Raw genomic sequence first — 26,282 nt, 5'->3', positions numbered from 1 at the left:
GATTATGTTTTTACAGTTGTGGCTAGATGGATCCCTCTAGTGGTCGCGTCGGGGACAACGTTTGTTGACAACTAGTTTTGTAGCTACTGTAACCCTAACCCTAACCCTTTTCCTAACCTTAAACCTCATTCTCCTAACCTGCTATGTTAATTCACTGCCACGTTAGTTATCCTAACCTGCAATGTTAATTGACCTAACCTGCCACGTTTAATTATCCTAACATGCCACGTTAATTATCCTAACCTGCTACGTTAATTAATAAAACCTGCCACGTAAATTATCCGAACCTGTCACGTTAATTATCCTAACCTGCTATGCAAACAAACCATCTGTGGGGACAAATGATCAGTATCACCACACAAGTTAATGCTTGATCTGATTGAATCTAGGCCCTATAGACTATTCCAGATTGATAGCCTGCGATGCCTGTCATACAGGTCTCCCTTGGAATATCTTTCTCAGCGTCCTGGTTAAATGAATCTTATAGTAATATAAATAAAAGGACATCTCTTTTCTAAGAGCTTGACAACTAAGTATTATAAGGGGACTCACATTTACCTCATCCACCTGCATTGTGTTACACTCACTTTAGGGCTGGATTCCATCAGATTGAATCTAGCCCTAAAAATGAGTGTCCATCAGATTGACACTCATTTTAGAGCTATATTCAGTCAGATTGACACCCATGTTTTGAAATTAGAACAGCTTTTTACAATAAGTCTACTGACTGGTAACCACTCTCTGAACTTGATATTAAATTGTTAAACATCATTTAGCTCCAGTCATTACTGTCTGTTGAATATTAATGTTAAGTGGATGGCGGTATAAAACATATCTTCATGGAGGGTCATAAACAGTATCTACTCCTTTGAAGCAAATTGACTAAACAAAAGCTAATTTATAAGCAAATTACCTTGATAAAACCATTTTTTTTATTATTCATTAAAAAGAAACTGCCCGAAATCGGGGAGTTTACATTTAACATTGGTGTACCAACGAGACACACCTTTACTAAGAGAGGGCTTCCAGAGCTCACACCTGGATAATCTGCCTGCTCCACCTGAGCCCCAATGTTGGTGCAAACCACATTTCAATAAAGGGACATCGAAACAATGTATCAAGGACATTTAAACAGCGTCTTCTCTCTCTCTCTCTCTCTCTCTCTCTCTCTCTCTCTCTCTCTCGTTGTTACTTGCTGCATATGCAGAGTGATTTTTACATGTCTCGGGAAACCTATTTAATAGCTAGCCGTTGGGGACGGTGGCCACAATGAAGCACATAACACAGGCATCACATGCCAAGCTCCTGGAAATATAATACCCAGCTGTGTAAGGCATGATCAGGAGTAATACTCAGCTGTGTAAGGCATGATCAGGAGATGTTTCACACCCAGGGTCTGTAATGTATGTCACGGTTCTTCAAGGCTTCTACTGTATGACGTCAAGTGGAGACAAGAACAAATGTTGTGTATTTCCCCCTATGAGCAGAATAATACACACTGATAGATCTACACTATATATACAAAAGTACAGGTGTATAAAATCGAGCACACAGCCATGCAATCTCCATAGCCAAACATTGGCAGTAGAATGACCGTACTGAAGAGCTCAGTGACTTTCAATGTGGCACCGTCATAGGATGCCACTTTTCCAACAAGTCAGTTCACCAAATTTCTGCCCTGCTAGAACTTCCCCGGTCAACTATAAGTGCTGTTATTGTGAAGTGTAAACGTCTAGGCGCAACAACGGCTCAGCCCGAAGTGGTAGGCCACACAAGCTCACAGAACGGGACTTCCGAGTGCTGAAGTGCGTGAACATCATCTGTCCTCAGTTGCAACACTCACTACCGAGTTCCAAACTGCCTCTGGAAGCAACGTCAGCACAAGAACTGTTCGTCAGGAGAATGACTTTCCATGGCCGAGCAGCCGCACACAAGCATACAATTGTGTGGATTAATGGTCTAGGGCTGTTTTTCATGGTTCGGGCTAGGCCCCTTAGAAATCTTAACGTTACAGTATAGAATGGCATTCTAGACAATTCTATGCTTCCAACTTTGTAGCAACAGTTTGTGGAAGGCCCTTTCCTGTTTCAGCAAGACAATGCCCCAGTGGACAAAGTGAGGTCAACACAGAAATGGTTTGTCGAGCTCGGTGTGGAAGAACTTGACTGGCCTACACAGAACCCTGACCTCAACTCCATTGAACACCTTTTGGATGAATTGAAATGCCGACTGCGAGCCAGGCCTAATCACCCAACATCAGTGCCCGACCTCACTAATGTTCTTGTGGCTGAATGGAAGCAAGTCCCTGCAATGTTCCAACATCTAGTGGAAAGCCTTCCCAGAAGAGAAGAAGCTGTTATAGCAGCAAAGGGGGACCAACTCATTACTAGTGCCCATGATTTTGGAATGAGATGTTGTATGAGCAGGTGTCCACATGCCATGTAGTGTGTAGTGTATATCTTTTAAACTAGAGCAGTAAACATTTATTTTTTGTCATACCCGTGGTTACAGTCTGATATATCACAGATGTCAGCCAATCAGCATTCAGGGCTCGAACAACCCAGTTTATAATTAAGCAGTAATCTCTCTGTCTCTTTATTGCACACAATCACAAATACACAATGCAGACCCACATGCATACAAAACAGAGCAAGTATATTCCTCTAAATTCAGTGCACACACACACTTGCTTATGTAAGCTAACACTCGCTTATGTAAGCTACAACCACAAAGTGATAGGTCTACACGTCAAATACGAGACTTTACTTTTTAATAATATGGTGCCCTGAAATCTACAGGCCCTCCAGGATTCTGCGACTGCAACGTTATTTAGCAAAATCAACAATTCCCTGCATATTATGCAAGGGCTTGCGAATTTGACTAATCACTGCAATATTTCTGCTTTAAATAATCCAATCATCATAATATTTCTGCATAAAACTACCCATCACAGAAGTTCAGATGTAGGATCTTAATTTGATCACCCTGTTGCTGGAGAACATTCCACCAATACAGGACATTTAAAATTTGAAGTAGTGTATTTGAAGTTTAAAAAGGCATCTGAAGTTTTTCATTTCCACTTTGAAATTTCCGACATGATTTTCCCTTATGAAAAATGTAGCAACCCCTCCAAATATGTCCATGAATTATACTAAACAAAAATATGAACGCAACATGCAACAATTTTAAAGATTTTACTGAGTTACAGTTCATAAAAGGAAATCAGTAAATTGAAATAAATTCATTAGGCACTAATCTATGGATTTCACATGACTGAGCAGGGGTGCAGCCACTGGGGAGCCAGGCCAAGTCAATCAGAATGAGTTTCCCCCCACAAAACGCTTTATTACAGACAGAAATACTCCTTAGTTTCATATTTTGTTCAGGTGGCTGGTCTCAGATGATCTTGCAGGTGAAGAAGCCGGATGTGGAGGTCCTGGGCTGGCGTGGTTACATGAGGGCTGTGGTTGTGAGGCCAGTTGTACGTACTGCCAAATTCTCAAAAATGACGTTGGAGGTGGCTTATGTTAGAGAAATTAACATAAAATTATCTTGCCAAAGCTCTGGTGGACATTCCTGCAGTCTGCATGGCTGTTGCATGCTCCCAAAACAAGAGACATCTGTGGCATTGTGTTGTGGGACAAAACTGCACATGTTAAAGTGGCTTTTTATTGTCCCCAGCACAAGGTGCATCTGTGTAATCAAATTTCAAATCAAATTTATTTTTATATAGCCCTTCGTACATCAGCTGATATTCTCAAAGTGCTGTACAGAAACCCAGCCTAAAACCCCAAACAGCAAGCAAAGCATGTGAAAGAAGCACGGTGGCTAGGAAAAACTCCCTAGGAAAAACTCCCTAGAAAGGCCAAAAACCTAGGAAGAAACCTAGAGAGGAACCAGGCTATGAGGGGTGGCCAGTCCTCTTCTGGCTGTGCAGGGTGGATATTATAACAGAACATGGTCAAGATGTTAAAATGTTCATAAATGACCAGCATGGTCAAATAATAATAATCATAGTAGTTGTCGAGGGTGCAACAAGCACGTCCGGTGAACAGGTCAGGGTTCCATAGCCGCAGGCAGAACAGTTGAAACTGGAGCAGCAGCACGGCCAGGTGGACTGGGGACAGCAAGGAGTCATCATACCAGGTAGTCCTGAGGCATGGTCCTAGGGCTCAGGTCCTCTGAGAGAAAGACAGAAAGAGAGAAAGAGAGAATTAGAGAGAGCATATTTAAATACACACAGGACACCGGATAAGACAAGAGAAATACTCCAGATGTAACAGACTGACCCTAGCCCCCCGACACATAAACTACTGCAGCATAAATACTGGAGGCTGAGACAGGAGGGATCAGAAGACACTGTGGCCCCATCCGATGATACCCCCGGACAGGGCCAAACAGGCAGGATATAACCCCACCCACTTTGCCAAAGCACAGCCCCCACACCATTAGAGGGATGTCTCCAACCACCAACTTACCGTCCTAAGACAAGGCCGAGTATAGCCCACAACGATCTCCGCCATGGCCCAACCCAAGGGGGGGGGGCCAACCCAGACAGGAAGACCACGTCAGTGACTCAACCCACTCAAGTGACGCACCCCTCCCATGGACGGCATGGAAGAACACCAGTAGGCCAGTGACTCAGCCCCTGTAAAAGGGTTAGAGGCAGAGAATCCCAGTGGAAAGAGGGGAACCGGCAAGGCAGAGACAGCAAGGGCGGTTCGTTGCTCCAGCCTTTCCGTTCACCTTCACACTCCTGGGCCAGACTATACTTAATCATAGGACCTACTGAAGAGATAAGTCTTCAGTAAAGACTTAAAGGTTGAGACTGAGTCTGCGTCTCTCACATTGGTAGGCAGACCATTCCATAAAAATGGAGCTCTATAGGAGAAAGCCCTACCTCCAGCCGTTTGCTTAGAAATTCTAGGGACAATTAGGAGGCCTGCGTCTTGTGACCGTAGCGTACGTGTAGGTATGTACGGCAGGACCAAATCGGAAAGATAGGTAGGAGCAAGCCCATGTAATGCTTTGTAGGTTAGCAGTAAAACCTTGAAATCAGCCCTTGCCTTAACAGGAAGCCAGTTTAGGGAGGCTAGCACTGGAGTAATATGATCAAATTTTTTGGTTCTAGTCAGGATTCTAGCAGCCGTATTTAGCACTAACTGAAGTTTATTTAGTGCTTTATCCGGGTAGCCGGAAAGTAGAGCATTGCAGTAGTCCAGCCTAGAAGTAACAAAAGCATGGATTAATTTTTCTGCGTAATTTTTGGACAGAAAATTTCTGAGTTTTGCAATGTTACGTAGATGGAAAAAAGCTGTCCTTGAAACAGTCTTGATATGTTCTTCAAAAGAGAGATCAGGGTCCAGAGTAACGCCGAGGTCCTTCACAGTTTTATTTGAGACGACTGTACAACCATCCAGATTAATTGTCAGATTCAACAGAAGATCTCTTTGTTTCTTGGGACCTAGAACAAGCATCTCTGTTTTGTCCGAGTTTAAAAGTAGAAAGTTTGCAGCCATCCACTTCTTTATGTCTGAAACACAGGCTTCTAGCGAGGGCAATTTTGGGGCTTCACCATGTTTCATTGAAATGTACAGCTGTGTGTCGTCCGCATAGCAGTGAAATTTAACATTATGTTTTCGAATGACATTCCCAAGAGGTAAAATATATAGTGAAAACAATAGTGGTCCTAAAACGGAACCTTGAGGAACACCGAAATTTACAATTGATTTGTCAGAGGACAAACCATTCACAGAGACAAACTGATATCTTTCCGACAGATAAGATCTAAACCAGGCCAGAACTTGTCCATGTAGACCAATTTGGGTTTCCAATCTCTCCAAAAGAATGTGGTGATCGATGGTATCAAAAGCGGCACTAAGATCTAGGAGCACGAGGACAGATGCAGAGCCTCGGTCTGACGTCATTAAAAGGTCATTTACCACCTTCACAAGTGCAGTCTCAGTGCTATGATGGGGTCTAAAACCAGACTGAAGCGTTTCGTATACATTGTTTGTCTTCAGGAAGGCAGTGAGTTGCTGTGCAACAGCTTTTTCAATTTTTTTTCAGAGGAATGGAAGATTCGATATAGGCCGATAGTTTTTTATAATTTCTGGATCAAGATTCGGCTTTTTCAAGAGAGGCTTTATTACTGCCACTTTTAGTGAGCTTGGTACACATCCGGTGGATAGAGAGCCGTTTATTATGTTCAACATAGGAGGGCCAAGCACAGGAAGCAGCTCTTTCAGTAGTTTAGTTGGAATAGGGTCCAGTATGCAGCTTGAGGGTTTGGAGGCCATGATTATTTTCATCATTGCGTCAAGAGATATAGTACTAAAACACTTTAGTATCTCCCTTGATCCTAGGTCCTGGCAGAGTTGTGTAGACTCAGGACAATGGAGCTTTGGAGGAATACCCAGATTTAAAGAGGAGTCTGTAATTTGCTTTCTAATGATCATGATCTTTTCCTCAAAGAAGTTCATAAATTTATTACTGCTGAAGTGAAAGCCATCCTCCATTTGCGATGGCTGCTTTTTAGTTAGCTTTGCGACAGTATCAAAAAGAAATTTCGGATTGTTCTTATTTTCCTCAATTAAGTTGGAAAAATAGGATGATCGAGCAGCAGTAAGGGCTCTTCGATACTGCACGGTACTGTCTTTCCAAGCTAGTCGGAAGACTTCCAGTTTGGTGTGGCGCCATTTCCATTCCAATTTTCTGGAAGCTTGCTTCAGAGCTCGTGTATTTTCTGTATACCAGGGAGCTAGTTTCTTATGACAGATGTTTTTAGTTTTTAGGGGTGCAACTGCATCTAGGGTATTGCGCAAGGTTAAATTGAGTTCCTCGGTTAGGTGGTTAACTGATTTTTGTCCTCTGACGTCCTTGGGTAGGCAGAGGCAGTCTGGAAGGGCATCAAGGCATCTTTGGGTTGTCTGAGAATTTATAGCACGACTTTTAATGCTCCTTGGTTGGGGTCTGAGCAGATTATTTGTTGCAATTGCAAACGTAATAAAATGGTGGTCCGATAGTCCAGGATTATGAGGAAAAACATTTAGATCCACAACATTTATTCCATGGGACAAAACTAGGTCCAGAGTATGACTGTTGCAGTGAGTAGGTCCAGAGACATGTTGGACAAAACCCACTGAGTCGATGATGGCTCCGAAAGCCTTTTGGAGTGGGTCTGTGGACTTTTCCATGTGAATGTTAAAGTCACCAAAAATTAGAATATTATCTGCTATGACTACAAGATCCGATAAGAATTCAGGGAACTCAGTGAGGAACACTGCATATGGCCCAGGAGGCCTGTAAACAGTAGCTATAAAAAGTGAGTGAGTAGGCTGCATAGATTTCATGACTAGAAGCTCAAAAGACGAAAACGTCATTGTTTTTTTTTTTTGTAAATTGAAATTTGCTATCGTAAATGTTAGCAACACCTCCGCCTTTGCCGGATGCACGGGGGGTATGGTCACTAGTGTAACCAGGGGGTGAGTCCTCATTTAACACAGTAAATTCATCAGGCTTAAGCCATGTTTCAGTCAGGCCAATCACATCAAGATTATTATCAGTGATTAGTTCATTGACTATAACTGCCTTGGAAGTGAGGGATCTAACATTAAGTAACCCAATTTTGAGATGTGAGGTATCACAATCTCTTTCAATAATGGCAGGAATGGAGGAGGTCTTTATACTAGTGAGATTGCTAAAGCGAACACCGCCATTTTTAATTTTGCCCAACCTAGATCGAGGCACAGACACGGTCTCAATGGGGAAAGCTGAGCTGACTATGCTGACTGTGCTAGTGGCAGACTCCACTAAACTAGCAGGCTGGCTAACAGCCTGCTGCCTGGCCTGCACCCTATTTCATTGTGGATCTAGAGGAGTTAGAGCCATGTCTATGTTCGTAGATAAGATGAGAGCACCCCTCCAGCTAGGATGGAGTCCGTCACTCCTCAACAGGCCAGGCTTGGTCCTGTTTGTGGGTGAGTCCCAGAAAGAGGGCCAATTATCTACAAATTCTATCTTTTGGGAGGGGCAGAAAACAGTTTTCAACCAGCGATTGAGTTGTGAGACTCTGCTGTAGAGCTCATCACTCCCCCTAACTGGGAGTGGGCCAGAGACAATTAATCGATGCCGACACATCTTTCTAGCTGATTTACACGCTGAAGCTATGTTGCGCTTGGTGACCTCTGACTGTTTCATCCTAACATCGTTGGTGCCGACGTGGATAACAATATCTCTATACTCTCTACACTCGCCAGTTTTAGCTTTAGCCAGCACCGTCTTTAGATTAGCCTTAACGTCGGTAGCCCTGCCCCCTGGTAAACAGTGTATGATCACTGGATGATTAGTTTTAAGTCTAATACTGCGGGTAATGGAGTCGCCAATGACTAGGGTTTTCAATTTGTCAGAGCTAATGGTGGGAGCCGTCGGCGTCTCAGACCCCACAACGGGAGGAGTAGAGACCAGAGAAGTCTCGGCCTCCGACTCCGACTCGCTTAATGGGGAGAACCGGTTGAAAGTTTCTGTCGGCTGAATAAGCGACACCGGTTGAGTATTCCTACAGCGTTTCCCTCCAGAAGCCATGAGAAAGATGTCCGGCTGCGGGGACCGTGCGAGGGGGTTTATACTAACGTTACTATCTGTACTTACTGGTGGCACAGACGCTGTTTCATCCTTTCCTACACTGAAATTACCCTTGCCTAACGATCGCGTCTGAAGCTGGGCTTGCAGCACAGCTATCCTTGCCGTAAGGCGATCGTTCTCCTGTATAGTATAGGTACAACGACTGCAATTAGAAGGCATCATGTTAATGTTACTTAGCTTCGGCTGTTTGAAGTCCTGACGAACCATGTCCAGATAAAACCTCCGGGGTGAAAAAGTTGAATGAAAAAAGTTGAGTGAGGGAAAAAGTAAAAATATACGGTAATGAAAAAGTAAAAAACCGTCAGGTAGCAAAGTAAGATCGGCAACAAAACGCACAGCAGCGTAAACAAGTCTGCAAGTTGTGACCGGAAAAAAGTAATAATTATGTTTAATCAGTGTAATCATTGATATGCTACACCTGTCAGGTGGATAGATTATCTTGGCAAAGGAGAAATGCTCATTAACAGGGATGTTGTAAAGAACACGATAGGAGACAGAGCTCCGAGAAAAGTGTGTCTCAAAACAAACAATACCTCACAGTGATGGGGTGCAAGGAACTGAACTAAATAGTGTGGGATGATGACATGCAGGTGTGTGAACAGGTGATTAGAATTCCGGTGATTGGGATCTGGAGAGTGAGCTGGAAAGTGGGCTGCGTTCCGGGGATCTAAGTGTTTGGGAGTGTGAGTTGGACGCAGACGTTACAGTACCTCCCCCCCTCCACGGGCGGCTCTTGACAGCCTAGGAAGCTGAGCAGAGGACCTCCCCCGGGGGTGTGGAGTTGGACGGTTATGGTGGAAAGCCAGGATCATGGCTAGGTCGAGGCTGTCCTGAGCGGGGACCCAGGACCGTTATTCGGGTCCGTACCCCTCCCAATCCACCAGGTCGTGGATTCGACCACCCAGGCGCTTGGAGTCAAGGAGGGCCTGGATGGAATAAGCCGGGGCACCACCGACGTCAAACAGGGGGGGGGGGATGGGATCCCGTACAGACGAAACACCTGTTGGAACATGCACTCGGCCATTTCCATGGCATTAGGTAGATGCGGAAGGGGGATGAGTCGGCACATCTTGGAGAACCAGTCCACTACAACTAAAATAGTCATGAAGCCTGAAAGAATCCGGCAGATCCGTGAGGAAATCCATGGCGATGTGAGACCATGGTCTGTGTGGTGTAGGTAAATGCTCGAACTTACCGGTAGGTAGTTGGTGGGGGCTCTATGACCATGCACAGACGGGACAGGAGAGAACGTAATCTCGGACATCTGCTGTTAGGGATGACCACAAGAACTTGCGTGTCAGTAGCTCCGTGGTCCGGGTGATTCCGTGATGGCCAGAACTCAGCGAGGTATGGCATCACTGCATTAGTTGGGGTCTGACGGATGCCGGTACGTAGGTCTTGCCTGCAGGGGTGTCGGGAGGTGCTGGGTCGTGGCGTAGGGCCTCTTGGACGGCTGATTGGATTTCCCACTGTATTGGTCCCACGATGCAAGACGGAGGCAGGATTTGCTCAGGAGCTGGATTAGAGGAAGGGGAGTCAAATAGATGGGATAAGGAATCAGCCTTCACATTTTTCTTGCCGGGCAGATAGGTGACGGTGAAGTTGAAGCGGGTGAAGAAGAGTGCCCAGCGAGCATCTTAGCACATCTTAAGTACTCCAAATTGCAGTGGTCGGTAAGGACAAGGAATTGGTGATGAGCTCCCTCTAACCAGCGGCGCCACTCTTTGATAGCCAGCTTCATGGCGAGAATCTCTCGGTTCCCGACATCATAATTCCTCTCAGCAGGTGACAGTTTCTTGGAAAAGAAGCCACATGGGTGTAATTTGGGAGGTGTCCCAACCCGCTGAGAGAGAACCACTCCTACACCAACCTCGGAAGCATCCACCTCCAGAACAAAAGGAAGGGCAGGATTTGGCTGCCTAAGGATGGGTGAGGAGGTGAAGAGGCATTTAAAGGTCTCAAATGCAGTAAGGGTGGTGTCAGTCCATTGGAGGGTATGGGTTTTTTAGCTGGTGAGAGCTGAGAGAGGAGCGGTTGTGCTGCTGCAGTTTCGGATGAACCGGTGGTAGTAGTTAGAGAACCCTAGGAACTGTTGTAGTTCCTTTACGGTGGTAGGTTTTGGCCAGTTCAGCATGACCGTGACTTTGCCTTTGTCCATGTTGACCCCTCCTGGTGTCAGCACGAACCCTAGGAAGGTTACCATAGTAACAAGAAAGGCGCTCTTCTCAGCCTTGACATAAAGATGGTGGTCCTGTAGTCGTTGGAGGACCTGTTGCACATGCTGTACATGTTCTGCAAGGGAGTGAGAGTAGATCAAGATATTGTCATTGTACACAATGATGAACTGGTTGATCATGTCCTGGATACCTTCGTTCATGAAGGACTGGAAGACTGCAGGAGCATTGGTGAGACCGTAGGGCATAACCAGGCTTTCGTAGTGACCCGTAGCGGGATAAACGCAATCTTTCACTCATTCCCACTTCGGATACGGACCAGGTTGTAAGCACTATGTAGGTCCAGTTTGGAGTAGATGGTAGCTTGTCCAACTTGTTCTAGTGTGGCCGGAATCAGAGGAAGAGAGAAGCGATTCTTGATGGTAAGGTCATACGGAGACTAACATAATTTTTCTTCACAGAAAATAAACTGGATGCAGCCGGAGACATGGATGGATGAATCCCATGTCGAGGGCCTCTTCTATATAGGTGTCCATAGCCCCATTCTCTGGGACGAACAAGGGGTAGATCCAACCCTTAGGGGGCGATGCCCGAGGAAGGAGGTCAATCGTGCAGTCCTCCGGGCGATGAGGGGGCAGAATGGACGCCTTTTTCTTGCTGAAGACACTCAGAAACTGGGAATATTCAGGTGGGATGTGGGTTGGAATGGCAGGCTCCGATCCTTCTATAGAGGTGGCTCGACAGGGTAGACTGAAGCAGTTCTTAAAACATGCAGGAGACCATGACAGCAGTTCCCCTTGTCGCCAGGAGATAGCAGAGTCGTGAAGGCTTAGCCAAGGGTGACCGGGGATGAGGGGTTCTTTAGGTGAAGACAACACTATTAACTGAATGACCACAGAGTGAAGGAGGCCAATCTGAAGGGTGATACTTCCGGTCATGCGAGTCACAAGACCAGTTCAGAGAGGTTGTCCGTCTAGCGCATTAATCCGAAGGGGAGGATTAACCTGTTAGGGCTAGGGGGCAGCATTTGCACGTCTGGATAAAAAAAATGTACCCGATTTAATCTGGTTACTAATCCTACCCAGTAACTAGAATATGCATATACTTATTATATATGGATAGAAAACACTCTAAAGTTTCTAAAACTGTTTGAATGGTGTCTGTGAGTATAACAGAACTCATTTGGCAGGCAAAACCCTGAGACATTTTCTGACAGGAAGTGGATACCTGATGTGTTGTATTGACTTTAAACCTATCCCATTGAAAAACACAGGGGCTGAGGAATATTTTGGCACTTCCTATTGCTTCCACTAGATGTCACCAGCCTTTACAAAGTGTTTTGAGTCTTCTGGAGGGAGATCTGACCGAACAAGAGCCATGGAACGATGATGTCCCATTAGACACCTGGCGCGCGAGTTCATGTTGGGTACCCTCGTTCCAATACGTTATAAAAGAGTATGCATTCGTCCACCTTGAATATTATTCATGTTCTGGTTAAAAAAGGCCCTAATGATTTATGCTATACAACGTTTGACATGTTTGAACGAACGTAAATATATTTTTTCCCCTCGTTCATGACGAGAAGTCCGGCTGGCTTAGATCATGTGCTAACAAGACGGAGATTTTTGGACATAAATGATGAGCTTTTTTGAACAAAACTACATTCGTTATGGACCTGTGATACCTGGAAGTGACATCTGATGAAGAGAATCAAAGGTAATGGATTATTTACATAGTATTTTCGATTTTAGATCTCCCCAACATGACGTCTAGTCTGTATCGCAACGCGTATTTTTCTGGGCGCAGTGCTCAGATTATTGCAAAGTGTGATTTCCCAGTAAGGTTATTTTTAAATCTGGCAAGTTGATTGCGTTCAAGAGATGTAAATCTATAATTCTTTAAATGACAATATAATATTTTACCAATGTTTTCTAATTTTAATTATTTAATTTGTGACGCTGACTTGACTGCCGGTTATTGGAGGGAAACGATTTCCTCAACATCAATGCCATAGTAAAACGCTGTTTTTGGATATAAATATGAACTTGATAGAACTAAAAATGCATGCATTGTCTAACATAATGTCCTAGGAGTGTCATCTGATGGAGATTGTAAAAGGTTAGTGCATCATTTTAGCTGGTTTTATGGTTTTGGTGACCCTGTCTTTGACTTGACAAAACATTACACACAACTCTTGTAAATGTACTGTCCTAACATACTCTAAATTTATGCTTTCGCCGTAAAACCTTTTTGAAATCGTAAAACGTGGTTAGATTAAGGAGATGTTTATCTTTCAAAGGGTGTAAAATAGTTGTATGTTTGAAAAATGTGAATTTTGACATTTATTTGGATTCAAATTTGCCGCTCTTGAAATGCACCTGCTGTTGATGGAGTGCACCACGGGTGGCACGCTAGCGTCCCACCTAGCCCATAGAGGTTAACAGGGATTAGTTTGACTTTTAACTGTTGTGCCATTTGTTCGTCTATGAAATTTCATCCGGCCCCCCCGAGTCCTCTAGTCCCTCCACAAACTGAGTGACCCCATTAGCAGAAAGAAGAGCCGGGATACCAAACTGCCTTTTGGTAATATTCACAAATGTAGAGGTGCTTACCCAGGTGGAAGTGGAGGGGTTGTGGTCACCCCTTCGTGGGGGGTGAATCGGACAGCTAGTGAGTAGGTGGTTACTCTCTCCACAATAGAGGCACAGATTTTCACTTAACCTCCGTTGTCTCTCGGCAGGCGTGAGAGGGGCGCGGCTGAGTTGCATGGGTTTGGGGCTATTGGACCGTGGTGGACAAGAGAAGGGCGTGGAAGAATCCCAGGCAATGGGCGACTGTATAGGTCTGCGGTCCACAAGGAGGTTGTCAATGGATATGGACATCCGGATGTATTGGTTTAGGTCAGTTACATCTCCTCTATAGGCCAGTTCGGTCTGTAACTCCCGATTTAACCTGTTGGGTCTAGGGGGCAGCATTTGCACGTCTGGATAAAAAAAATGTACCCGATTTAATCTGGTTACTAATCCTACCCAGTAACTAGAATATGCATATACTTATTATATATGGATAGAAAACACTCTAAAGTTTCCAAAACTGTTTGAATGGTGTCTGTGAGTATAACAGAACTCATTTGGCAGGCAAAACCCTGAGACATTTTCTGACAGGAAGTGGATACCTGATGTGTTGTATTGACTTTAAACCTCTCCCATTGAAAAACACAGGGGTTTAGGAATATTTTGGCACTTCCTATTGCTTCCACTAGATGTCACCAGCCTTTACAAAGTGTTTTGAGTCTTCTGGAGGGAGATCTGACCGAACAAGAGCCATGGAACGGTGATGTCCCATTAGACACCTGGCGCGCTACTTCATGTTGGGTACCCTCGTTCCAATACGTTATAAAAGGCTATGCATTCGTCCACCTTGAATATTATTCATGTTCTGGTTAAAAAAGGCCCTAATGATTTATGCTATACAACGTTTGACATGTTTGAACGAACGGAAATATATTTTTTCCCCTCGTTCATGACGAGAAGTCCGGCTGGCTTACATCATGTGCTAACGAGACGGAGATTTTTGGACATAAATGATGAGCTTTTTTGAACAAAACTACATTCGTTATGGACCTGTGATACCTGGAAGTGACATCTGATGAAGAGAATCAAAGGTAATGGATTATTTACATAGTATTTTCGATTTTAGATCTCCCCAACATGACGTCTAGTCTGTATCGCAACGCGTATTTTTCTGGGCACAGTGCTCAGATTATTGCAAAGTGTGATTTCCCAGTAAGGTTATTTTTAAATCTGGCAAGTTGATTGCGTTCAAAAGATGTAAATCTATAATTCTTTAAATGACAATATAATATTTTACCAATGTTTTCTAATTTTAATTATTTAATTTGTGACGCTGACTTGACTGCCGGTTATTGGAGGGAAACGATTTCCTCAACATCAATGCCATAGTAAAACGCTGTTTTTGTATATAAATATGAACTTGATAGAACTAAAAATGCATGCATTGTCTAACATAATGTCCTAGGAGTGTCATCTGATGGAGATTGTAAAAGGTTAGTGTATCATTTTAGCTGGTTTTATGGTTTTGGTGACCCTGTCTTTGACTTGACAAAACATTACACACAACTCTTGTAAATGTACTGTCCTAACATACTCTAAATTTATGCTTTCGCCGTAAAACCTTTTTGAAATCGTAAAACGTGGTTAGATTAAGGAGATGTTTATCTTTCAAATGGTGTAACATAGTTGTATTTTTGAAAAATTTGAATTTTGACATTTATTTGGATTCAAATTTGCCGCTCTTGAAATGCACCTGCTGTTGATGGAGTGCACCACGGGTGGCACGCTAGCGTCCCACCTAGCCCCAAGAGGTTAAGACCATTCCCTTTGCTGTGACCCAATCCAGAGCTTTGCCTGTGCGTAGGGAGATGACGAAGTCCACCCTGTCTTTGTCAGAAGTAAAGTCAGCGGGGTGATGGTCTATGTACACGTTACACTGCATGAGAAATCCTTGACATTTCCCTGGGGAGCCGTCATATTTATTATGAATGGATATAGGGGAGGATGAACAAGAGGAGGTTGTGGCACCTGTTATCGGTGAAGCGGGAATGGACTGGTGAAGGAGGTCGCAGACTTCATTGATCTGTTCCTCCTGTCGGGCTAGACGTATCTGCAGCTCCGCTGAATCCATCTGTCATTTTTGGTGAGGTATTCTGTAATGAACACGACAGGAGACAGAGAGCTGGTTTCAGGAGCAGGCAGAAGGTCATATACGGTAGGTCCAAAATGGCGACAGTACAGGCAGGCAAAAACTATTATACACGGGAGGCGTGACGGACGGACGGACGGACGGACGGACGGACGGACGGACGGACGGACGGACGGGAACCAGAGCTCCGAGAGAAGTGTCTCAAAACAAACAATACCTCACAGTGATGGGGTGCAAGGAACTGAACTAAATAGTGTGGGATGATGACATGCAGGTGTGTGAACAGGTGATTAGAATTCCGGTGATTGGGATCTGGAGAGTGAGCTGGAAAGTGGGCTGCATTCTGGGGATCTAAGTGTTTGGGAGTGTGAGTAGGACGCAGACATTACAGACGTAAACAAATGTGTGCACTTATTTGAGAAAAATAAGCTAATAAGTGTCCAACACTTTAAAGTTTACATTCATATAATCCACATTTCCTGGAGGATTATTTTCCCGCTGTCGCAAACTGGCTCAAATTAAGATCCTACATCTGCACAAAAAGAGGGCTAGCAAAAAGAGGGCTAGCGATCTGCACATTTACTGCATAATATGGTTCAATCCAGCCACACATCAACAAACCTTTTTCTTCATCACCACATTTTCACAACAAATTGGACAAAATCATTGCAAATTGCCATGCAAAATGCCAGAATTGCCGCAGCAAAATCAAACGTTTCCTATAGTGCCCAGCCTGACATATGAACACACACACACTAGACTAGGGGTGGGCAACTCCAGTCCTCGAGGGCCTGATTGGTGTCACGCTTTTCTCCCTCCCCAGCAAACACAGCTGATTAATCAAATTGCATTGCAAACTGAAGATGATTAGGTGATTATTGGAATCAGGTGTGTTAGCTGGGGCTGGGGCAAAAATATGACACCAATCAGGCCCTCGAGGACTGGATTTTCCCACCCCTGCGACTATATACGATGCTATACACTTTGAGCCATGATGCTCTTTGATGTAGAAAGTGGTTTAATTATGAAAAAGTCCCTGCTGGGACATCTATTATTCATGTGTTCTCTTTACACAGGGACATCTCTGCTGCTTATGCAAGTGTGTGTGTGTGTGTGTGTGTTTGTGTGTGCATGAATGTCCACGTGAGTATGCGTGTGTGTTTCAAGGATGCGGGTGCGGACAGCGAGGTGCTAATTTACTGTTTAAATGGAGTGGTAAAGTTCACAGGGAGACGCTGCCACATAGAGGCTTGAGATTGATTAAACACCTAACATAACTCATAACTAGACAAGCTGACATTTCATTCAATACAAACCTCATTAGACATGCTAATGGCTCATTTGAATGTGAGGTGCTTGTGGAGCTACTATTGGTAATTTTAACTCACTCTACATGGGATGTACACAGGGATGGAAATTAAGCTAGCCCGAGGCTAGTACTTTTCAGACCGGCTAGTAAACAATGTGCCAAACCAGCCCACTGGATAGAGGAATGTTGTATTTTTTTTTTAATCTCATAGCACTGATTTTAGACCTGGGCTAGTAAACATTGTGGTCTACTAGCCTGGCTGGCCACTGGCCCAAATCCTTAAGTTCCATCCTTGGATGCAAGTGTAGCACATCTATCTGAGCTATTCTTGTAGAGTTGAATAGAGATGACATTGACTTGCAGTTGTCAGAGTGTCTCCCAACTCTCTCAATCATCGTTCAGTCAGCCACCTGTCAGACCAGAGATTAAAATAACATGCTAACAGAGCAGTCACTACGGCAACAACCCGACTCCACACGACTATTGTACCTGATGATTATGCTAAAGATAAATTGTGCGTGTGAATACGAATGTATAAACATAACCAAACACTTCTAATAATGCCACACTAACACATCAGCTCAGCCTGGTCAAATATGCAGTCAATCTCAAGTGAGCATGTTACCATGAACTATGACGGACCATTAATTGTTCTAACTTTGTTCCTGGTGCCACTAGCAAAGATGGTGGATAGATTAAGATGTATTACTAAAATGGTCATAGTTCCGGTCTGTCAGCCTGGTCTCCGAGCCATACGAAACATATTTATGATAACCTCCAAGAAGTATGATACCTAGTAATGGTCTAGTTACTTCAGAAACGAAGGTAGGGGGAGGTTGATATGAGGAAGATGGGTATGCGTAATCCGCAACCGACTAGCAATCCAAAGGTTGCATGTTCGAGTTGCGTCGAGGGCAACTGTAGCATTTAAACTTCCCTTCCCCTTATTCTAAACTTAACCCAATTCCCCAACCAGCTACATAAATTGACCTAACCTTTGTCATTTTAGTTCCCCTAACCTTCAATATAAATTATTGTATTTTGTCATTAGTTCTTCTAACTGTGACCGATGTGAAATGGCTAGTTAGTTAGCGGTGGTGCGCGCTAATAGCATTTCAATCAGTGACATCACTCGCTCTGAGACTTGAAGTAGGGTTTCCCCTTGCGTTGCAAGGGCCGCGGCTTTTGTGGCGCGATGGGTAACGATGCTTCGTGGGGTGTCAGTTCTTGATGTGTGCAAGGGTCCCTGGTTCGAGCCCGGGTTGGGGCGAAGAGAGGGACGGAACCTACACTGTTACATTGATGCTGTTGACCCGGATCATTGGTTGCTGCGGAAAAGGAGGAGGTCAAAAGGGGGGTGAGTGTAACCGATGTGAAATGGCTAGTTAGTTAGCGGTGGTGCGAGCTAATAGCATTTCAATCAGTGACGTCACTCGCTCTGAGACTTGAAGTAGGGTTTCCCCTTGCATTGCAAGGGCCACGGCTTTTGTGGCGCGATGGGTAACGATGCTTCGTGGGTGTCAGTTGTTGATGTGTGCAAGGGTCCCTGGTTCGAGCCCAGGTTGGGGCGAAGAGAGGGACGGAACCTACACTGTTACATAACCACCAGCGTAAATTCTCCCCAGTAATTGTCCTTTGTTGTTATGATGTAACAAGCAACTGGTCTCAGAGAAAGATGTATAATACTGTACGTCCACCAAGATGTATGATAACTTACATAATCAAATTTCTTTGCTATTGTACGACCAGATAAGATGTATGATACTATGCGTCCTCTTATTGTGTGACCACAATTCCATTCCAAATGTAACCTAACATAACATATCATGGCGTCACAGATTTACATACAGAATAATATGAATTGCCCTGATACGACGTTGATCAACTCACATTCATTGGGAAATATGAAGATGGAAGACGGATGTTGAGTTTTGAGAAGAGTCCAACCTTGTAGAATCATCTTGCATCAGACTTCCCCATAAGGAAGGTATTGTGGCCTATTGGGTGAGAGGACAGCAACAGAATGGAGATGATTCTTTTATTACATTTTTCAGACCCCAGAGAGAGGGAGATGGAGAGAGATTTCTGTAACCTCTACAGAAGAGAAGAGCTTTGTGTTCCACAAAGGGAATTATTCAACCCCATTCACAATCTAGGAGTGAGAGAGAGAGAGAGAGCTAAGATAGTGGGGTGGTGGGGAAAAATAGGACAATCAATGTAAGATAGGGAGAGAGATTGGCAGATAGGAAAAATAAAGACTCTCTCTCTCTCTCTCTCGTCAATCACCCCCTCCCTCCCTCCAACTCAGTCCATTCACAGTCCCACTGAACAGCGCCAGCACAAGTAAAGGTCATTTCCATCCTGGCATTCACCTCAGATATCTCCCATGTCCAGGTGTTCCCCTTTTCTCCAAAATGCCTTGTCAGTTCATTGTAATTCCTCAGGAGGACGTTAGCTGGCCAGTTAGCTGCTGTTTTACCGAAAGAGAAGAGATGGGAACAGACAGACAGACAGACAGAGCACAGCAGATCAGGTGATCCTCTAGCATTTTAAACAAGGCTGATCAACTGGCTGTGGAGAATCTCTCTGGAGGCGGGAGAAACGCACACCTGGTGTGGAGAATCTCTCACATTAAAAGTTCACAGAGTGTCCTTGTTGCCTCGGCTGTTGTTGTTGTTGCTGTTATTTTCTGACGGCGAGCAGAGGGTCCTCCGAGGTACCAGAGCACTCAGCGGACCAAATCATCTTCTGGAGAAGCACTTCTCACGCCATGGAGGTAACACCTGGCAGATGCTGTTTTTGGTGTGTGTGTGTGTGTGTGTGTGTGTGTGTGTGTGTGTGTGTGTGTGTGTGTGTGTGTGTGTGTGTGTGTGTGTGTGTGTGTGTGTGTGTGTGTGTGTGTGTGTGTGTGTGTGTGTGTGTGTGTGTGTGTGTGTGTGTGTGTGTGTGTGTGTGTGTGTTGAGCTTTCTCCATTTATAGCCAATTTGTCTTACTGTGGCTGATGAACATCAAAGTTTTTATAGATATTTTTGTAACTCTTTCCAGCTTTATGCAAGTCAACAATTGTTAATCTTAGTTCTTCTGAGATCTATTTTGTTCCAGGCATGGTTCACATCAGGCAATGCCTTTTGTGAATAACAAACTCAAATTTTGTTTGTTTTTTATAGGGCATGGCAGCTCTAACCAACATCTCCAATTTCATCTCATTGATTGGACTCCAGGTTAGCTGACTCCTGACTCCAAATAGCTTTTGGAGAAGTGATTAGCCTAGGGGTTCACATACTTTTTCCAACCTACACTGTGAATGTTTAAATGCTGTATTCAATATAGACAAGAAAATACAATAATGTGTGTGTTATTAGTTTAAGCAGACTATGTTTGTCTATTCTTGTGACTTAGATGAAGATCAGATCAAATTTTATGACCAATTTATGCAGAAATCCAGGTAATTCCAAAGGGTTCACATAGTTTTTCTTGCCACTGTACATAACAGAGACTGCCAAGAGAAACACACAGACAGTAGTAATGAAAGGGAATGAGAGATAACGAGTAAAAGAAGATAGAAACAGACAAAGGTAATAGAACAACATAACAACCATGACTTTACACACACACACACACACGCACACAGAAACAGAACGTTGTGAAGTTCTGGTCACCAGCCATTACTTTCCTCCTCTAACCCCACAGGACTGGCGGTGTTCTGCCTGTTGGCTGTTATCATGAGGGCTGAGAGGAGAGAGTGGGTGGAGAGAAAGAAAGAGAATGTGTGTGTGTGTGTGTGTGTGTGTGTGTGTGTGTGTGTGTGTGTGTGTGTGTGTGTGTGTGTGTGTGTGTGTGTGTGTGTGTGTGTGTGTGTGTGTGTGTGTGTGTGTGTGTGTGTGTGTGTGTGTGTGTAAATATAAATGAACACAACAAAAGCAACGGAAAAAGATACATCATAATGATTAACCCTAAAACCCCAAATGATCAAAAACATAATTTCGCTTTTGAGCTACTAGTTAGTGAAATAAAAATACAATTTACCATGATTTCTGTGACTTAATATGGAGGAATGAAAAATAATATCTGTTTGTATACTTGTGTATGCTGACTCAAAAATTCACTTTTGCCACAGAGGTAGATGTTCAGTGCATTCTGAAAATATTCAGACCCCTTGACTTTTTTCACTTTTTGTTACGTTACAGCCCTTTCCTAAAATTGATAAAAATGTTTCCCCTCATCAATCTACACACAATACCCCATAATGACAAAGCACAAAATGATTAATAAAATTGAAATTTCACATTTACATAAGTATTCAGACCCTTCACTCAGTACTTTAAAAAAAAAATGTTTATTGAATATTCGAAAAATACAATATACTTGCAGTGAAGCTGCTCAACAACTACATCATACCAGTCATCCAACAGATTCCCATTCAGAGCGACACACAGAAGTATCCAGGGTCAATGCCCTGCTCAAAGGCATGTTGACCGATCTACCACCAGACGAAAAAACGTGAACCCGAACCCTCCAAGATCCCCCCCACAGTTCCCCAATAGCTGTCCCTCAACCATTCAAGACCCCTCCCACAGTCCCCAACCCAAGAAAAAAAAAATACAATTCATTCCATTCCCCACCCCAAAGAACCCCCCCAATGCACCAACAACCAAGAGAATGAACTAAAAAGAAAAAAGGAAAAGACAGCAGAAAACAGCAAACAACAATGCAAATGTATTTTTTAATAATAATACATTTAAAACAAAGGACATCAAGGGCAACTAAAATCAGAACAGCAATGCCAACTGTATATGTTTGTGTGCATGTCTGGCACTATTACATGTATGTGTGTGTTCTTGTATGTGTTTATTTGAATGAGAGTGTGTATATGCATGTGTACAAACACCTGCACGGCACCATCCTCAGGCAAACCGGCATTAGTGTCATTCAAATGTACTTTTTATTATGTTTTAATTTTGACTTTATTATTATTTTTATTATTTTTTTACTTTTATTTTTGACCATCATTCTATCTCCCAAACAGCAACTCCACTCCCACTTGTCTCCAATTCCACATACCAACCCTCAGCTTCCCTCAGTCCATCCCATCTACCTCAGCTGGCCACATACTGGCCACATACTTCGGGTTTCTACGCAACACATATCTTTCAACTATGCTGTGATGTTTAACGTACAATTTCAATCTATCTAATCGAATAGAATCCACAGATTGCGAGTTGAAGATAAATACTTTTACTAAGAGTATTAGTATATTAGTAATTGACTGACCCGGTCTCTCCAGATCTCCTAACAGTACTATTTCTAGTGTCAATTTTCAGCCATTCCTGAACCTGAGACCAGAAACAGGCTACCTGAGGGCAATACCAAAATAAATGGTCTATTGATTCTGTTTCCTCACAACAAAATCTGCAGAGCTTCGATGATTTTATGCCCCAAATATTCAACATTTTGTTGGTGGCAAGAAATCTATATAATAAGTCTTGAATCTTGCATTGTTTTATATATCAACTCATACACCCTGTACCATGGAATCGGTACATCAAAAATCTCTTCCCAACTATTTTGCAATCTGTATGGCACAGTTGTCAACATCTTGGTCCTATTTATGTTATTTTTATTCCTCCGCCAGTTTTGATCCTTTATATTTGGTAGACAGACCAGTTCCCTACCTCCTCCCGCTGTCACCTGCCTCCTCCATTTTTGGGGTAATGCTGTAATCCATTGGTTGTACTCTTGGATTGAGCAGACCTTTTCATATAATTCTGATAACTCCATGAAGGACATGACTCTATCATTCCGATTTACAATATCATTTAAGAACAAAATACCCTTTTCAGACATCTTTCCCATAAATACAGGTATTTTATCAACCAGCACATTTGAGTTCAGCCATAATATTTGTTGTAATATTTGTTCTATCTTTTCAGGGGGATGAAATTTAAATTGTAGCCAACTCTGCAACGCTTGTTTGAAAAAGAGAGATACTTTGAAAAAAGTATCATTTTCAATTTATCGAAAATGAGACATGGCAATCTGCACAAAGGCAAAAAGGCCATTTTTATCCGATGGATAAGCTTTTCTTAGTAATCTACTTGATAACCATTTAGGGTTCAAATAAAACTTTTGAATGACTGAAGCTTTTAGAGAGAGGTTTAGTGCTTTTATATTTCATCATCTCAACCCACCCAATTCATATTCATTATATAGATAGGCACATTTTATTTTGTCTGGTTTAGCGTCCCAGATAAAACGAAATATTTTTTGCTCATATGATTTGAAAAATGAATCATCAGGAGTAGGCAGTGCCATAAGTAAGTGAGTAAACTGAGATATGACTAAGGAGTTAATCAGGGCAATTTTTCCATAAATAGACAGGTATTTACCTCTCCATGGTTGCAGGATCTTGTCTATTTTTACAAGTTTTCTATTGAAATTCATTGTGGAGAGCTTATTTATATATTTTGTGATATGAATACCAAGTATGTCTACTTCACCCTCAGCGCATTTTATAGGTAAACTGCAGGGTAATGTAAAAGTTGTATGTTTTAAGGATCCAATACGTAATATTGTACATATAATTAGGCTTTAGCCCAGAGAGTACAGAAAAGTTATCTAGAGCATCAATATGAAATTGCAGGGATCTAGCTTGCGGACTTAATATAAAACTTGAGTCATCAGCATACATGGACACCTTTGTTTTTAAGCCTTGAATTTCTAAACCTCTAATGTTCTTATTGGATCTGATTTTAACCTGTTAGGGCTAGGGGGCAGCATTTGCACGTCTGGATAAAAAAAATGTACCCGATTTAATCTGGTTACTAATCCTACCCAGTAACTAGAATATGCATATACTTATTATATATGGATAGAAAACACTCTAAAGTTTCTAAAACTGTTTGAATGGTGTCTGTGAGTATAACAGAACTCATTTGGCAGGCAAAACCCTGAGACATTTTCTGACAGGAAGTGGATACCTGATGTGTTGTATTGACTTTAAACCTATCCCATTGAAAAACACAGGGGCTTAGGAATATTTTGGCACTTCCTATTGCTTCCACTAGATGTCACCAGCCTTTACAAAGTGTTTTGAGTCTTCTGGAGGGAGATCTGACCGAACAAGAGCCATGGAACGATGATGTCCCATTAGACACCTGGCGCGCGAGTTCATGTTGGGTACCCTCGTTCCAATACGTTATAAAAGAGTATGCATTCGTCCACCTTGAATATTATTCATGTTCTGGTTAAAAAAGGCCCTAATGATTTATGCTATACAACGTTTGACATGTTTGAACGAACGTAAATATATTTTTTCCCCTCGTTCATGACGAGAAGTCCGGCTGGCTTACATCATGTGCTAACAAGACGGAGATTTTTGGACATAAATGATGAGCTTTTTTGAACAAAACTACATTCGTTATGGACCTGTGATACCTGGAAGTGACATCTGATGAAGAGAATCAAAGGTAATGGATTATTTACATAGTATTTTCGATTTTAGATCTCCCCAACATGACGTCTAGTCTGTATCGCAACGCGTATTTTTCTGGGCGCAGTGCTCAGATTATTGCAAAGTGTGATTTCCCAGTAAGGTTATTTTTAAATCTGGCAAGTTGATTGCGTTCAAGAGATGTAAATCTATAATTCTTTAAATGACAATATAATATTTTACCAATGTTTTCTAATTTTAATTATTTAATTTGTGACGCTGACTTGACTGCCGGTTATTGGAGGGAAACGATTTCCTCAACATCAATGCCATAGTAAAACGCTGTTTTTGGATATAAATATGAACTTGATAGAACTAAAAATGCATGCATTGTCTAACATAATGTCCTAGGAGTGTCATCTGATGGAGATTGTAAAAGGTTAGTGCATCATTTTAGCTGGTTTTATGGTTTTGGTGACCCTGTCTTTGACTTGACAAAACATTACACACAACTCTTGTAAATGTACTGTCCTAACATACTCTAAATTTATGCTTTCGCCGTAAAACCTTTTTGAAATCGTAAAACGTGGTTAGATTAAGGAGATGTTTATCTTTCAAATGGTGTAAAATAGTTGTATTTTTGAAAAATTTGAATTTTGACATTTATTTGGATTCAAATTTGCCGCTCTTGAAATGCACCTGCTGTTGATGGAGTGCACCACGGGTGGCACGCTAGCGTCCCACCTAGCCCATAGAGGTTAAAGAAGGGGATGACTGCGGCAGCCTTCCAATCTTTGGGAATCTCAGACGATACAAAAGAGAGGTTGAACAGGCTAGTGATAGGGGTTGCAACAATTTCGGCAGATCATTTTAGAAAGAAACTTGACTTGATACTTGTTGGTCTTGACTTGAGACTTGACTCAGACTTCCGTGTCTTGACTTGGGACTTGACTTGGGACTTGAGTGCTAAGACTTGAAACTTACTTGTGACTTGTAAAACAATGACTTGGTCCCACCTCTGTTGTGTGGTGGCCAGGCATTGACCAAGACATTGAAGCCCTGGTCAGGGATTGTGCTGCATACCTCCTCAGTGGGAAAATAGGAAAGTCCGCCCCAGGTCCCTTGCAGTCTCTCGCGTGGCCGTCCCAACCATGGGAGCACATCCAGCTGGATATCTGTGGCGAGATCCATGGGCATGCAGTCCCTCACCATCAGCGCTTCCTGGTGGTGGTATATGACCTCCACTCTAAGTGGCCAGAAGTGTTTCCTGTTGGAACTGTCACAGCACAGTCCATCGTGGACATCCTAGACAGCCTGTTCACAAGGTGGGGCCTATCCCTCACTCTCACCACGGACAATGGGCCTCAGCTAACCTCTGTCGAGTTCTCCTCCTGCCACAGCAACAAGTGAATCAAACACATCCGCACGGCCTACTACAATCCACAAGCTAACGGAGGGGTGGAACGCTTCAACCAAATGCTGAAGAACGGCATCAGAGCGCACCTGGTCCAGGGGTGCATGTTCCATACTGCTTTGAACCAAACCCTAATGCACTACAGCGCAAGCAAACACACAACAACACAGGTCTCCCTGTCATCTCTCATGCTAGGTTGTGAGATGGAACTGCCACTGGACAGACTCAGAACACAGAGAGTAGCAGAACCGGGGACTAGGCGCACTCAAGAAAAGCAGGCGGTGATCAGTTACCAAAGAGAAATTAAACAGCGTTTCGACAAGGCACACAGGGTGAAGAAGCCGGTCATCCAAGTGTTAGACGGCCTCAGTGGTGCAACAAAATAGCCTTATTCTGGTTGGACCCCTTGCAGGTCAGTCGACAACTGGGGCCCACAACCTTCATGCTGAGCAATGGATCAGGCTGGCACGCCAGCCGCCTCAGAAAAGTCCCTGCCCCACAAGAAATACAAATGCCCACAAAACTTACATACAGGTCAGAGACGCCACCTGATGGATCTCCTCCACTAGTACCACCCGAGCCCCAGGGTC

Source organism: Salmo salar, chromosome 19 (genome assembly GCF_965601325.2).
Source record: "Salmo salar chromosome 19, fSalSal1, whole genome shotgun sequence".
Lineage (NCBI taxonomy): Eukaryota > Metazoa > Chordata > Actinopteri > Salmoniformes > Salmonidae > Salmo > Salmo salar.
Note: the sequence above shows the minus strand (reverse complement) of the source record.